The 16232-nt window shown below is 40.1% G+C and overlaps 1 protein-coding gene across 3 annotated transcripts in view; it reads right to left on the bottom strand.

Annotated features, from left to right (window-relative positions):
• elfn1a (extracellular leucine-rich repeat and fibronectin type III domain containing 1a) overlaps positions 1–5670 on the bottom strand; it is an 82875-nt gene extending 77205 nt beyond the window's left edge. For 2 of the 3 annotated variants that reach the window (XM_027173839.2, XM_047807639.1), the window contains exon 1: positions 5489–5670. The gene's annotated coding sequence lies outside the window, so the exon portion shown is untranslated. Of the gene's footprint in view, positions 1–4922; positions 5046–5488 lie in introns of those variants that run through there. The other variant, XM_027173838.2, reaches the window with a different exon arrangement.
• Positions 5671–16232: the final 10562 nt, after the last annotated feature.

Below are 16232 nucleotides of genomic sequence, written 5' to 3' on the forward strand. Positions count from 1 at the left end.
AAAGCTTCCGGAAATGAATAATACATTTACAAATAAATAGACATTTAAATGTCACAGAATTCTGACACTTTCCACGCTTTCCAAGCTTACTCAGCTTTTGCCAGCTAAATGCTGACGCATCTCTTCTCATTAAGTTACTCCCAAATCACTGATCTTAGTCTCATTGAAAATATTTGTATGATCAGTTGGAATGACTTGTTACTTAAATCTGAATACGAATTAGAACCATCAGAATGAAGCGTTAATGATGTTTAGAAGCGTTAATTATGTTTTACACTAAAAAAATTGAAATTTGTGTCAAATTTCAGGAACACAAACGAAAACCGAATCCGACGTACAAGCGCTTTTCGATTTTCTTCTATAAAAATCCTGTTATCCTGTTATTTTCTTTATCTAGATGGATATCAAGGTATACAAATATGGAGTTTATTACAATATGGAGTTATTGTTATCCTGTTATTTCACTCATATCAACCAAACAGTTATCAGAACTGATACCTAAAAAGATCTTTACAGTCATTTTAAAATGTAAAATTGAACTAATATAATGATCTGCAGCACTGATGTACTTGCATTCATGTTTGCTGCATAATATGGAACAGAAATAAATTAATTAATTAATAAATATTAATTAATAAATATTGCTCAGAAAATCACCAGAATTCTCCTATCGGACTGCCCTAAAGATTTACTACTGTTAAATTTTAATTGTGAGATCTTAAGTCCTGTTACTTTTAATAAAGCAATTCTAATTTAAATATATTTACACATGTTCACTCAAGAAGTGTCAATCAAACAGACGGTGCTGCTTTTATACAACAATATAGACCAAAAACGACAATCGCGTATTATATTTTACTTGTTATTTACTTGTTATTTTACTGTGTCTGACTGAACCTGTCGCTCTGTCACAGAAAAAGAAATCGTCCGAGTCGTTCCAGATGTTTTGGTTCGTTTTCAGAGCGGGACAATGTGTACGAGTTCAGGGCTCAGGTGTTTACTGTAATTTCAGACAAAACAGTGTTTTGTTTCTGTTTAATGACCATTTCTTGGTGCTATAAGTGCTATATCAGCAGGTGCTGTGTGCGGTGAATGCCTGATGGTAAATGATGGTTCTGCAGATACACAAAGCTCTTACGCTCTGAAAACGAGCTAGAAATTTAAAAGCTCCCCGTATAAGAGACGTGCGATGATAAGATCATGATGAATCACACATATCCAACCGGAGTTCAAAAAAACTGCTGTTTAATAAAAGCGCTCGAGTTCACGAACGACGTTCGGTTCTGATGTACTGACTGTTGCCAAACTGATTCTACTTTTCATAGTAGGTGGATTTTAGCTGCACCAATTATGTACTTAAATGAAGTACATGATTGTACCTCTAATGAACAAGATAACTCCTATCTCAGTGAGAGCGAGAGATTATTCTGAAAGAGAGTAAGACCAGGTTGTAAATATAATATTGAGCTTACCAAAAGAAAAGAAGAAAATATGTTGTAAGGCGTTTTAAACACACTATGCATATAAAATGTGTATCTCTGCTTCACCAGTGACAAAAAAAAGTAAAAAATTAAAATAATAATAATAATAATAATAATAATAATAATAATAATAACAGCAGCAATAATAATAATAATAATAATAATAATAATAATAATAATAATAACAGCAACAGCAACAGCAACAGCAACAACAACAACAACAATAATAATAATAATAATAATAATAATAATAATAATAATAATAATAATAATAATAATAATAATAATAATAATAATAATGAATGTTTGATCTGCCGTTTTCCAATGTGCCATATTGCAACGCACTCCAAAATACCACATTAAATTAAAGGGATTTGAAATGATAAAATGTGATATAATTTTTCCCCTTAACGTTTTCCAACAGACCATCGTAGTGTTGTAGCAGGTAACATCGCTGTCTCTCTGCTAGAGGGTCCTGGGTTTGATCCTGAGCTTAAATATCTGTCTGTTCTGAGTTTCCCAGCTTCTCGCTCTATTCGTATGGATGTCCATCACCTATCCCCATAACCCACTGTCCACACTCATGCATATAGGTGCATCAGTTACACTGAATTGCCCCATGGTGTTTAAGTGTGTGTGAATGTGTGTGGCAATGGCGCCCTGTGATGGCCTGGCGTTTCATCTGGGCTGAGTTCCTGCTTTGTTCCCAGTGTTTCTGGGTTTGATTTCAGATCCACCGCAGCCCTCGCCAGAATAAAGCACATACTGAAGAAGATGAATGTGTGCAGTAAACGGTTAAGCTGCATCTTTTTTTGCCAGTTTATATATGTCTGTGTATTCTATTAATCTGTTCAGTGGGCTCACTTGTTCAATTTGTAAGTGGGTGGTTTTTTTTTTGTTTGTTTTTTTTTGTTTGTTTGTTGGCTATAAAAATGAATTGCTTGTCTTAACATTCAGAAATCTAATGAAATCTAATCAAATGCTAATTTCTAACATTTATTAAACATAAGGACAAAGTAATTGGGAAATGATTTCTTTTCACATGAGTAAATTATATTCCTGATAATTAAAAATGTTGCATTAAAGTAAGCCTGATAATTTATCGATCAGTGGGTGACTTGTGAAACCATTAGTGTTAAAGGAGCTATTAAGGGGCTTTATTTATGAAAGGGCAATAACTGTCATTGTGGATGAATGAGGAGGGTAAAGGAATATGAACCAAGCTAAGAATATGCAGTTTGAAAATGTGTGTAATTAGAAGAAATAATGAGAAATTTCATTAATAAATTAAAATACTAAATAGATGTGTAAGTGTCTAAGATAGAAATGTGATGAATTTCAAATCAGTGGAGGCTTGTATCCGTCTTGGACAACGGATGTTTTTTTTTTTTTATTTCTCTCTAAATTTGGCTCTCTAGCATGGCTCTTACCTCTGCTGCACTTTATATATACGTCTTTTTTACTGAGCTAAATGTCAATGTAGCACCTTCCTATCATTATAGTAAAAGTATCATCATTGTAAAATTTTCAGTAGGAGTCACACCCTGGAAAACAGAAACTAGTCGTGATTGTAGAGTCGTTTACTTCACTGCAAATTTGGTGTTAATATAAGGTTGTTGTTGTTGTTGTTTTTAATGAGAATATAGGTCTCAGTGCTCTCATGAAGTCCGTCTACCTCATATCGTCTCAGCAAACCTGAAACTCTCTCTCTCTCTCTCTCTCTCTCTCTCTCTCTCTCTCTCTCTCTCTCTCTCTCTCTCTCTCTCTCTCTCACACACACACTCACTCACTCCGTCTCGCTGCAACAAAGAGCCTGGTTCAGGCAGAGTGCATGCAAACTAGCTTAGTAAATCTTCAAACCTGCATAATCACGATTATAGATGGACGGAGAAAAGACGAGGACACTAAAATGCACATAACAAATGCTGTGAGATTTACAAACCCAACGTCTCGCCTTTTAACGTGCGAAGCACTGTTTGGCCAGAAGCCACTGCCTGAATGCCGGCACTAGAGCGCAAGCAGACACACCTGAGCTTGTGCATCGTTTGGATCTGTTGCCAAAAGGAAAAGCATATAGCTGTTTTGTTGTTGTTGTTGTTGTTGTTGTTGTTGTTGTTGTTGTTGTATTAGAAAAAAAACTTGTCAATGCATAAGTTCCAGAATATGGATCATTCCCTAACAATTAAATTAGGATCCGAAACCCTGGGACAATCATCTAGCATGCATGTTTTTTTTTTTTTTATTCATCGGATAAACAGGTGAAAACAGGTTCTAACCATGTATAGTTTCCTTGTATTTCTGTCTCTATGGATTTGCACAGATGAGCCACCACGCAAAATGAATATCAATAGAGTTGGAGAGGCAGTGAGGACATAAGATGGCATTTAGCAGCGGAGAAAAAAAATGAATAAAGGCCTGTCAGCAAAATAGCCTGTATGGGAAGACTGACAAGCTATGAGTGACACTGTGGCGAAGATTGTAGCTTCTTGGATCTTAATGTGTGCAGCTGATTAACATTCAGAGGCACTTTTAACATTAACATTGTTACAGTGCTATTGACTGCATGGGTCACACCATGCCTTGATACATGGCTAAATCTAAGGAGACACACAGGCACCTTTTTAGCAGCTGGTGTGTACATCTCTTGTGTGTTTTCGCACCTAGCGAAAGAACAAGAGAAAATCCTGCGAACAACAATTCAATCCCCAGTCTCCCTTAAGCACTACCTCTCTCAACTACTGTAAACTCTCCAGCCTCAACCTCATCAACGCTGAGGTAAAGTTTTTTGATTTTTTAAAACCTTTTTATATTTTCAGCTACACACTTATCAAATGCTTTACGTATTCACAGAGGTTAGAATGGCATTTCAGTACAACAACATATCTTCGATTTCATTGCATATGATGTTCAAGTGTCCACGCGCACAGGAACCGTGATATAATGTCTACACAGTGAAGCGGATCTCACGTATGTACGAGTTAATAAAACACTAAACTGGCTGATATGAAAGCTAGTCATTTTCTGTTGTGACAGTCTAAAATAGATGGAGAGGCTTCATTTTAAACTCTCAGCTCCTATTTAGTTACACATCTCTCTCTCTCTCTCTCTCTCTCTCTCTCTCTCTCTCTCTCTCTCTCTCTCTCTCTCTCTCTCTCTCTCTCTCTCTCTCTCTCCGAACCTGTCTTGAGTTTAGAGCTAAAATGTTCTGTCTGTTTCCATCTTATCTGTCTAAATCCATCAGACGTCTGCAGATCAGAGATACAGAGCACAGCCACGATCATGGTAGTGCGATCACACAGAAGTGCATAACATAAGGACAGAAGTGGTGTGACAAACTTACGGATCACAGTACAGTATAGCACACAGCCCGATTCTGCTCTATAAGCTATCTGATCAGCATTGCATTACCATGCCTACAAAAGAGACATGCAGAATACTCACGCAGCTCAGCACACCGAAATCCCAGAGACAGACGAAGGAAAGGATCAGACGCACTGCGCCGGCTTTTAATGGTTGAAGGCGAACTCTAGCGGTTAACAGTCTGCTGACCGACGTACTGAAACGTCTCTCTCTCTCTCTCTCTCTCTCTCTCTCTCTCTCTCTCTCTCTCTCTCTCTCTCTCTCTCTCTCTCAATACAATACCGAGACGATCCATTCCCCACATCCCCACGTCCCCAAAGATGCGCGTTCGCAGCCAAATTCAAATTACGCATTAGAAAGTGCATGAAAATTGTTGCTGAGTTGTAGTTTTTATTTTATTATTATTATTTTTTTTATTTGCATACCCCAGTTCTACGTTTATATTGCAATCTTATTATTAGTCAACTCAAGTTTTTCAGATTTTTGGTTATCACCTCTCAACCTGGTTCCTCGAAGAAGAGACAATTCGTGTTATTTGTTGCTATTACGATGATTCGCGATTACGCACGAGAAGAACATGCCATTTACGCTCTATCATCACGAATGTGATGCTCGGGAACATCTGTGCTTGCATATAGGCTACTTACCGGTGCGGTGCTGAGCGGAGAACCCGTTAAGTCTCAGAGAAGAAGCTCACTAGGTCACCATGAACCCCGACGTGGAGGCGGCTGGCTCCACAATCCATGTAACTCTCTCTCCTCTCCTCCTCCTTCTCTCTCTCTCTCTCTCTCTCTCTCTCTCTCTCTCTCTCTCTCTCTCTCTCACACACACTCTCTCGCTGTCTCGCTGTCTGTCTAAGCTCCGTTAAAAGACCGCGCGAGAGTTTGCAGGTTTTTAGCCGCTCGTGTTGCGCTCTCTCACTGCGCACCTTTATGTATCCCTGAGTTGAGGCGAGGCGAGCGCAAGGCAGGGTTTGTCCGTCACCGCGCGCGTTTCTGTGTGCCACAATATAGCACAGGTTAACCATTCCCAGCGCTTTCTTATTGACTTCGAAGTACTCTTTCACTGAGCCACAGGTCCACTTGGGGCCGAAGTAAAGCTCATAAGAAGATTGTGCGTGGCCGCGGGGCTATAAATGCTGCGGATTCATCAGAGGGTAATTGAAAATCCCTCGTTCTCTGCGTGGTTAGATCTCTCTGTCCATCCCGAAGAGAGGAGGGGGAAAAAACCCTAAACACATTAGGTGTTATGAAGGTTTTCCCTCACACAGGCCATTGAAATGTCTAGAAGCAGAAAATGAAAGCGATGAAACTTGCAATATAACCGTATTATGAACAAGACTCTCGGTGTAAACAAGATTATTGCGCAGGAGTGCGCTCAGAGTGGCTTAGCACTCTACCTCACATCACAAGCTGCATCTTACTATTGGAGTGTGTTCTTCAACAAGAAAAGCAACCTGATTTCCTCAAATATCTCTGCTTATTCACCTGACCGTATTTACACACTAGGACTAGGAGTGAATAACAGAATTATGTCACCAGATTTAAAGCGCAGGAATTTCTAATTAATTCTAAATTATAATTAGAAATGTTTTATAAACCCAACCATGATTTAAGGCTTCTTAAAGATTTTTTTTTCTTTTCAGATCTTAATTGCATCTGGTGATCGACACTGAAATTTGGTGACATGTTCTGTTTTTGTTAATATATATTAATATTTTTTTAAATCATTGTAATATCGAGTTTTAAAAAAATAGATATAGGTGAACAGCTCATCAAATTAAATGACTCGAGGTTAGGTCAGTGATTTGCAAACTTTTTAAAATTCCTTTTGCTAATGGACTATATTTGATTTTATGAGCTCCAAAAGTCGACAAATTATTTTTATTAAAGATTAGATTTCTGAATATTTTCTTAGTATTTTTGTTGTCCTTTTTTGTGCTTTAATGTCAGTGTGAGATTAGACATTAGGACAATCTGATATTTTGTGCAAAGCAGTTGATCAGTATCACATATTTGCTTACTCTGAAATAGGAACCTATAGAATCTAGTGCAGAATATCTAAACCTTTTGTTAAATAAACAACAAAATCATTGATGCTCTCAGACCTTTGGACCACACTGTATTTGTATTTATTTTTAAACTCTGCTCATAACTCATTCATTGCATGTGTTTTGTGCTCTGAGCATCGCTTCCTGTTTGCACAACTGCATGCTGCAAGCATCTTCCACATGTACTCCATCACAGTTACAGGTTGGTATACTTTTATAAGGGGGTTGGGGTTGCTTTGGCAGTCATCCCTGTGCTGTCCTCATCCACAATACACTTCTCTACTCCTGGGCCTGATTTATGGCCGCTGTCTTTCTCCCTGTAATGCCGGCTGGGGCTGAGAGCCAGCGGCGTGTTGCAGCAGCAGCAGCAGGAGCCGACATTTCTGACAGGGAGGAAACATGCGATGGAGGCTGTGCCACCCTGCCACCCTAGTACCCTACCACCCAGCTCACAGTACAGTGTGTGGACACTGAGTAGGCACTGGCCCAGAGAACAGGACATAAGCTCTGGAGCATTAGCCACAGGCAGCACTTCTTCTTGATGATCAATGGTAGGAGACATACTCGGTCGCGCTGGGCCTAAGTGCAGCAAATTTCCTAATTATATTTGGCAGGCTGATGTGAAGTAGTCGCATTAAAAACTTGCTATGAGTGTAATAAATAGCAATCATCCACACTGCTTTAAACTGTTCCTGAATTTTGTTGTTGTTGTTGTTGTTGTTTTTTTGGGGGGGGATTGATTCTGTACTAAGTTCATACATTTATCACAGGATGCTCTCAGGATATTTAGGAGGATGTTGTTCAATTAAGCCATGCGTCCTTATCTTGGTCATGGCCGAGTCTGAAATATGAGAGTGCTTCAAAAACGCCACCATTTGGTAAATTAAAATGGCTACTTCATTGATTTTCTATTTTTCACTGACTCTGTTCCAGAACACTGTGAGATAGTTTTCTTATACTGGCAAATGGGGTTATTTAACATTGACAAGGAGGCATAAATTAAGCAGCATGGTGAATGTCAAGGTATCAGAGATGTAGAATATTTCTGTTGTACTGTTTCAGTCTGATTATTGTTATTATTATTAAATATTTACTGTCATTTATTTACATCCTGGCATTACTCTACTGCCCGCTCGCTTCTGTCATGAATCCATGTCACGAGGACACTCGATCAACTGCATGGCTTTTGGCTGACACATGAACAGGGCAATTCAGGAGCATGAAATGGCACTAAGCGTTTATCCGGTAAAACAGGCAGCTTTTTAGCTTCAATAATGTCTGGCAGTATTTACTGACACAGAATTGTATGACTCTGAAAATATAATAAAACACACAGGACACAAAGCACAGGAATATCTATCTATCTATCTATCTATCTATCTATCTATCTATCTATCTATCTATCTATCTATCTATCTATCTATCTATCTATCTATCTATCTATCTATCTATCTATCTATCTATCTATCTGTTATTTTAATTTCTTACTTATTTATTTACTTAATTGTAATAATTTGCTATTATTTAATACTTTTTCCATATTTTGACCAGAATTGGATTAGGCAAATCTATGTTTAGAGAATATTTGCTAAGCCCTGACATCCAAATGATGGATTTATAGATTTAAAATGATAGAAAGTTATTTTAAATGGTTCTATGTTGTAAATATTTTTTTTTAGCTTGTGTCTGTGCTAGCATTGTGTGTGTTTGTCTGGGATTCTAATGCATGTTATAATGTTATAGAAGAATGTATATGTTCCATTCTCTCTCTCTCTCTCTCTCTCTCTCTCTCTCTCTCTCTCTCTCTCTATATATATATATATATATATATATATATATTATATATATATATATATATATATATATATATATATATATATATATATTCATAAATATTTCAGAAGTCTCCCTTTGGACTTATGGAAATAGGTCAGCATTAGGGCAACAAGCATAACATCAGTAAGTGTTAAGGGTGAGTATAAATAATTCTCCGAAGACATTTACGCAATGCACAATTTCATTACATAAGCAGAATTTAGTGACCTTAAAAAAGAAATTGAAAGTAATTGAAAGAGTTAAGGCTTTTACTATCAGGCTTGTGCAGAGAGTTGGCAGTCAGAGCCACTGCACTGGCCTGTCAGAAATGCAGATGCAAAGCAAAAGCTTGAGTAACAAATCTGCCTCAAGCAAATGACAGAACAGACAAAGCGTTTGCACTCTAAATGAGCACATTTTTCACAAAACACGAGCACAGCAAACTTTCCAAAGTGGTCTTTTGAGGTTTGAGTGATTCAATAATTTACATAAACACATGTTTGGTTGTGAGCAACGCCGGACTGGGTTCACCATCTGAGAGGCAGCAGTTCATTACGTAGGCGTTTCATTTGCATAGATTTGAATATGCAGGGCCACTGTCTGGAGTGGGTGGAGACTGCGTTTCCGCTCAGAGGCTGATCCGCATCCATCTCGGTACTGAAGTGAAATTCAGCACTCCAATATGCAGCCTTCTCTGACGTAGATGTTGAAATGCATTTAGATCCTTATTGTTTTGATATTTTATCAGCTTTTTATCCAGCAACTGTTTTGCATCACTATATAATGCTGCAGAAATCTTAAATAAATAAATAAATAAATAAATAGATAGATAGATAGATAGATAGATAGATAGATAGATAGATAGATAGATAGATAGATAGATAGATAGATAGATAGATAAATAAATAAATAAATAAATAAATAAATAAATAGGGGGGCATGGTGGCTTAGTGGTTAGCACGTTTGCCTCACACCTCCAGGGTTGGGGGTTCGATTCCCACCTCCGCCTTGTGTGTGTGGAGTTTGCATGTTCTCCCCGTGCCTCGGGGGTTTCCTCCGGGTACTCCGGTTTCCTCCCCCGGTCCAAAGACATGCATGGTAGGTAGATTGGCATCTCTGGAAAATTGTCCGTAGTGTGTGAGTGTGTGAGTAAATGAGAGAGTGTGTGTGTGCCCTGCGATGGGTTGGCACTCAGTCCAGGGTGTATCCTGCCTCGATGCCCGATGACACCTGAGATAGGCACAGGCTCCCCGTGACCCGAGAAGTTCGGATAAGCGGTAGAAAATGAATGAATGAATGAATGAATGAATGAATGAATAAATAAATAAATAAATAAATAAAACCCTCAGTACCTGAGTGGAAGATTTTAACGTCTTTTCTTTAGAGAGCTAGATGTAAGAGTTCCAGCTCAGCAGGAATAAAAGACAGCTGCCACTCAAGGGTCCAGGTGCTGGAGCACACATACTCTGTCCTGGCTGTCTGGATAAACACACCACTGCTACTAAAAATATCTATAAAAGAGCTCCAGCAGGGACGATGTGCCCCAAGCTTAGCCCTGGCTACTGAACGAAGCCCCTTTATCCCCATCCACAATAAACCTGAGTGAAAAGCCATGACATGCAGGCTTTCAACAGCAGGTGCCCCTTTCACTCGTCTGTGGGCCAGACCTAAAATGGACTCTCCAAGGATGTGCTGTCTTGCACCTGGCAAAATAAACAGGAAGGAATGAGTTATTGTGATGGATTAATTAGGAATAAATCAAATAAAAGTGGCACTGAGGTCTGAGGACATGATCTTGCTTGAGATTTTGGTCCGAACAATAATTTTAAGCTTTGTCTTGCTGTTTAAATTTATAGCTTTTGGCAGACGCCGTTATCCAGTGCGGCTTACGTTTGTATTTCATTTTAGACAACTGATCATTCGAGGGTTGAGGGCAAGGCCGGATCCAGCCAATTAAATTAGGGTGGGCTGGTACAAATAATAGGTGGGCAAATAATCAGTAATGGTGGCACCAACACCTAATCCAGTTCTCCCCATAACCAATATTATCCAAATTCCACAGAGCCCTAGCTCGTTCACACACAAACGTAACTACACTAATGATGCACTTGAAACAATAGTGGTTTTTTTTTTGTTTGTTTGTTTGTTTGTTGTTGGTTTTTTCAAGCTGTGTTTTACCCACCAGCATACAATCCAATGGTTTTGCACATGACTGTAGCTGGATGAATGCTTAAAACATAATAAAATTGAGTATCGGTTAAATTGTGAGCATTCGTAAGCGTGTGGAATTGAAATTAGCATGAAGCGAGAAGTGGAAGAACTATTCTGTGCTGCAGGGTGGGGCTTTTCTTATGTGGGGCTGCTGCAGACTGATCATTGTCCATTGGCTGTAGGCTGAAGCCCCCCCCCCATCAGAAATGAGAAATCCTGCTGGTGTTTAACCCTTGTATGGTGTTCGTACTTTTGTTACTCAGCCAGTGTTCGTGGGTCTGGTGACAGACTGCATTTTTGAGTTTTTAATTCAACTCAAACATAATATTGTATGTTAAAATACTCTACAGATGTTTACTTCCTTCATCCCAATTACAAGCAATGTAAACAGCATATATGGTTGATATTTGCCCTTTTACCTTTATTACATCACATCTTTTAATTAAAGTGCGACTCATTTTTTTGTTGTTTTTTTTAATAAAATGTAATTTAAAAAAAAGAAAAGCAAATTTAATCAAGTTATGAGTGGGAAAAAAATCAACAAAATGACAAGGAAGCAAAGTTTTTAAAACTATTGATGTTTATGAACAACATACAAGGGTTAAGGGATAAACATTCATTCATTCATTCATTTTCTACCGCTTATCCGAACTTCTCGGGTAACGGGGAGCCTGTGCCTATCTCAGGCGTCATCGGGCATCGAGGCAGGATACACCCTGGACGGAGTGCCAACCCATCGCAGGGCACACACACACTCTCATTCACTCACACACTCACACACTACGGACAATTTTCCAGAGATGCCAATCAACCTACCATGCATGTCTTTGGACCGGGGGAGGAAACCGGAGTACCCGGAGGAAACCCCCGAGGCACGGGGAGAACATGCAAACTCCACACACACAAGGCGGAGGTGGGAATCGAACCCCCAACCCTGGAGGTGTGAGACAAGCGTGCTAATCGCTGAGCCACCGTGTCCCCTAGGGATAAACATATATTCTTACATTTCGAACATCATTTTTATTAGTTTTTTTATTATTCCTGTAAAGCCTCTTTTCGAGAGTGTCTATTATTAAATAAATGATATTTATTTATTAATAAATATTAATAAATCAATTGGACTAAATATATTATATAAACTATATTATGCTATAGAAATAAAATCGAATTGAACGCAACTGCATAATTGTAATGGTTCACTCTGATCTTTCTATACAAGATGCCAAGAGCAAATTCGTACAAATGTGCACTTGTGAGACGATGTTACTCGACCTCAGACCGATACTCTTACTCATACACTTACTAGGGGCAAAAGCAAGGTAGTTATTTTCACAGCAAAACATGCATAATTTAACCCGGCTAAGTGCACATGGGCCGAGTTTGCGTCTGTTGTTTCTCTCTCCATCAAGCATCAAGTATTGAATGTACCTCAAATGCTCGCATGGTTCCTTTTGTGCTACAGCCTCACAGCGCATTCATTTTTAAGTACGTAACTGTAAGCCGAGGGAACGTGAGCCGCCCCGAGAACAAGTAAAGGTTGGGGTTTGATTGAGTGTGTAACGCTGACTGCTTGCACTGCTGCTTTTTGAGCCTTCTGTCAGCCTTGTCAACGATCTGCCTGCTGTCTCCTTTCACTCTAACGGCATATAGAGAGACCGATGGTGTGCTTGTGATCACTCCCGCTGTCTGGTCAGTGCTCAGTGCTATTGTACACGGGACAATGGCAAATCAGGGGCTTCAAAAAAGGAGGAAAGACGTGTATGAAAGAAGAGAAGGGAGAAGGCAGGGGGAATTCTGATCACCCAATTGTAAAGATGTGAATCATGCTACGGTGAAATAAAGCATTCATTTCGCCTGGCTGACTGGCAGAAGATCTGCCAAAGCATCTGACAGACATCCGTCAAACATCCTGCCTTCATTTACTGTATACAGCAAACAAATCTTAACTGTGTTTTAGCATGAGACGAGACACAGAGGACACTTTGTTGGCAAACTGCAGCTAAACAGCAGAGACGGGAAATATTTGAGGAGGTTCGATGCCCTGCATTAACATTATGTTATTGTGCTCTGGGTAGCATAATATCTTTAGTTGTCCTTAGATATTCAGATGTGTGTGTTGGTGGTTGTGTGTGTGTGGGTGGTTGCTCGTGTGAGTGGGTGGTTTGGGCATATGATGTGATCCAAGCAACAAAGCACAGGAGCAATAAATGCATCTCCATTGCATGCTATCTTTGATCTGGAACGTGAATGTACACTTATTATGCATGTTATTCTGTAATGCCTGCGGGTAGGGAGGTAGAAAGGAGGAGAGAGACAGAGAGAGAAGGAGAAGGAGGAGGAGGAGGAGGAGGAGGAGGAGGAGGACAGTTTTAAGTTCCACTCCAGCTCCAGCTCAGTGGTATCTCCTCTGTGCTGGGATGATTTCAAGCCCCTTCCCATCAGGATGCCTGCTAGTTTGCAGCTGTCTGTATACAACCTGCCAGCATCCCACCCCCATCAGCCTACCCCCCTCCTTCCCTTTCACTTCATTTTCCCCCCAAAGCATCCACCCACTAACTCCACCATCCCCTGCTTCCCGTTCTCCATCCTGAGCCATGAAACAGAAAAGCTCCAGAACACTGTATGAGACGGCAAAAGCTTGATGAGAGCAAACAGAGGCACAAACCGCCCACGCGTCAGCGTCAAAGTGATTCCTAGCTCACGACGCACAGCCCAAACAACAGATTGAAAAGTGTTCGTTTGGGAGCGAATAAAAAAAAACACAGGTATCTAAAAGCTCATCTGCATGTTTCCTTTCTTGCCAATTAGCTATGCTAGAAATAGAGCCAAAGGAGGACACACGAAGCAGCAGCTACTTTTGGATTTTGTCCTGTATTAGACCGGCTAGTTCATTTGATCCTGCTGCAGAAGGTGAATGTTTAAAGTACTGTTAAGCCTCCAGAATGATGAAGTGTCTTAATTTAAATCCCAGATTTACTGTGCAATAATTGTTTTGGGCAGAAGGCTTTGCACTGGACTTGGGCTGGATTGATTCGTGCTGGCTTGATGACACCAAAATTGCGTCCTGCGGACCTTGAACGCTCGGCGCTTTAAATTGCAGAACTGCGCAGCCGAGTAACTTTGGCAGTTCAGTGGAGACTGAAATGACAGGTTTAGTTTCAGAACTGAGGCTCACGCTGAGCAGCTGGCTTACGCTCTCAATTTGCTGAGATCTTCGGCTTCCCTCGTCTACACCTACAGAGGTGGCTGCGTGACCGCTGGCAGCATAATGACAGCTCTCCAGCCAAGCTACCTGCACCATCCCCTTTTCCCTCACCCAAGCACACAGTGTTTGAAATCCCTGAAAACTGACGTACTTTTGTTTTCGGGGCGGTTAATTAACACACGGTGTTATGCTGACTGAGGCGGGAGTTTAATCAAGATTGGATGTGTCCATTAACCTCCTCCTAAGCAGATTAGCCTGACACGCTAACCAAGCTTCATTAAAGAACAAATTGATTCATGGAGGCCTGTTCGGTGCTGGGTTTTAAAAATAATTGTTTGCGCTCATTTGGAAACTGTCAGCATGCTAATAGGTCAGTGCCATTATGTATGTGCTGAAATGAAAACTCTCCTCTGTGAATTCTCTCTCTGCAGATTTGTTTGGTGCTAAAAGCCTGAATGAATTAATTAACGTAACACGTTTCCTAATAAGGGTGCAAAATCGCATCGTCTTATGAATTATAGCTACGCATAAAGCAAGCCTCGTATCATAAATAACTCCAGCTTAATACAAACGGTTCTACTGGGAGGCAAGGATCTTATAGAAATCAGATACCTGCACTGTAAGTGAAAATAGAGAGTTTTCTCACTAACGGCCATCGAGACGGCGTCTTATTAGCAGTCTTGCAAAAAGGAACAAGTTTTTTTTTTTTGACATCCGCCCGATTAATGAGGATCTGTAGCGAAAAATGACTGACGCTGACTTGAAGGGATGGAAGGTGTTTCATGACAGGCTTTCTCATATCACATCTGGCCTGTCAGATTGCAGAGCAGATGAAGTGGAGCTTGGTCAACTTTAGCTAGCATCACTCTCTCTTTCTCTCTCTCTCTCTCTCTCTCTCTCTCTCTCTCTCTCTCTCTCTCTCTCTCTCTCTCTCTCTCTCTCTCTCTCTCTCTCTCTCTCTCTCTCTCTCTCTCTCCTTCTCTGATCTTTGTCTCTTCTTCCCTAAACTATCTGATCTTCAAAAAAGAAGTCAAACTTTTTTTTTTTTTATCCACTTCCATGGTTGCTAGATAGCACCGAGGCACATCATTACCACTGAAACTGGCATTTCTCTGGTCTTGAGCCGCATCCGTCTTAAAGAGATACGAAGCAGAACAAGCACTTCAGTAGTCACACACCAAGTCGTGCAGGAGCTTATCCCCAGCTGGGATTTTCACATCTTATAACATATATTCGATCTCCACAGGGATTGCTTAGCAGGTGGCGGAGACGTTCTTTGTTCCTGGAGGAAAAATTTTTACGTCTCTTACGGACAGACTGTGACGAAGACGCGTAGCAGGCTCGATAAGTTTTCCGGATTCTTTTTATTCTATTCTGGGCCTTTATTCAAGTGTAAAACTCTGCACTGTATACACTGTCGAAGCTTGAAGCACTAACAGGGTTTTAAATTATTCACCTTAAGCTATTTTGGGTATGGAAATATTTGGACAGAGGAAGAGGAAATGGAGAGAGATTGGTGTGTGTATATATACACACCAATAATAACATTTTATGCTCAAGGTTATTTTAGGTCTGTTTGTAAATTCTTGTAAATTCAAATTCTACTCAAATTTAAATTTTATTGGTCACATTCAAGGGGCACGGTGGCTTAGTGGTTAGCACGTTCGCCTCACACCTCCAGGGTTGGGGGTTCGATTCCCGCCTCCGCCTTGTGTGTGTGGAGTTTGCATGTTCTCCCCGTGCCTCGGGGGTTTCCTCCGGGTACTCCAGGTTTCCTCCCCCTGTCCAAAGACATGCATGGTAGGTTGATTGGCATCTCTGGAAAATTGTCCGTAGTGTGTGAGTGAATGAGAGTGTGTGTGTGTGCCCTGTGATGGGTTGGCACTCCGTCCAGGGTGTATCCTGCCTCGATGCCCGATGACAGGCTCCCCGTAGAAGAACCCAAGAAGTTCGGATAAGCGGTAGAAAATAAATAAATGAATGAATGGTCACATTCACAATTATACATGGTGTGAAATGTTGTGAATGTCGTTCAATACGACTGTTTTATAAAAATAAAATATAATATAAAATATAATAAAATAATAAAATATAATCAAATAGAAAACGG

The sequence above is a fragment of the Tachysurus fulvidraco genome, chromosome 24 (genome assembly GCF_022655615.1).
Source record: "Tachysurus fulvidraco isolate hzauxx_2018 chromosome 24, HZAU_PFXX_2.0, whole genome shotgun sequence".
Lineage (NCBI taxonomy): Eukaryota > Metazoa > Chordata > Actinopteri > Siluriformes > Bagridae > Tachysurus > Tachysurus fulvidraco.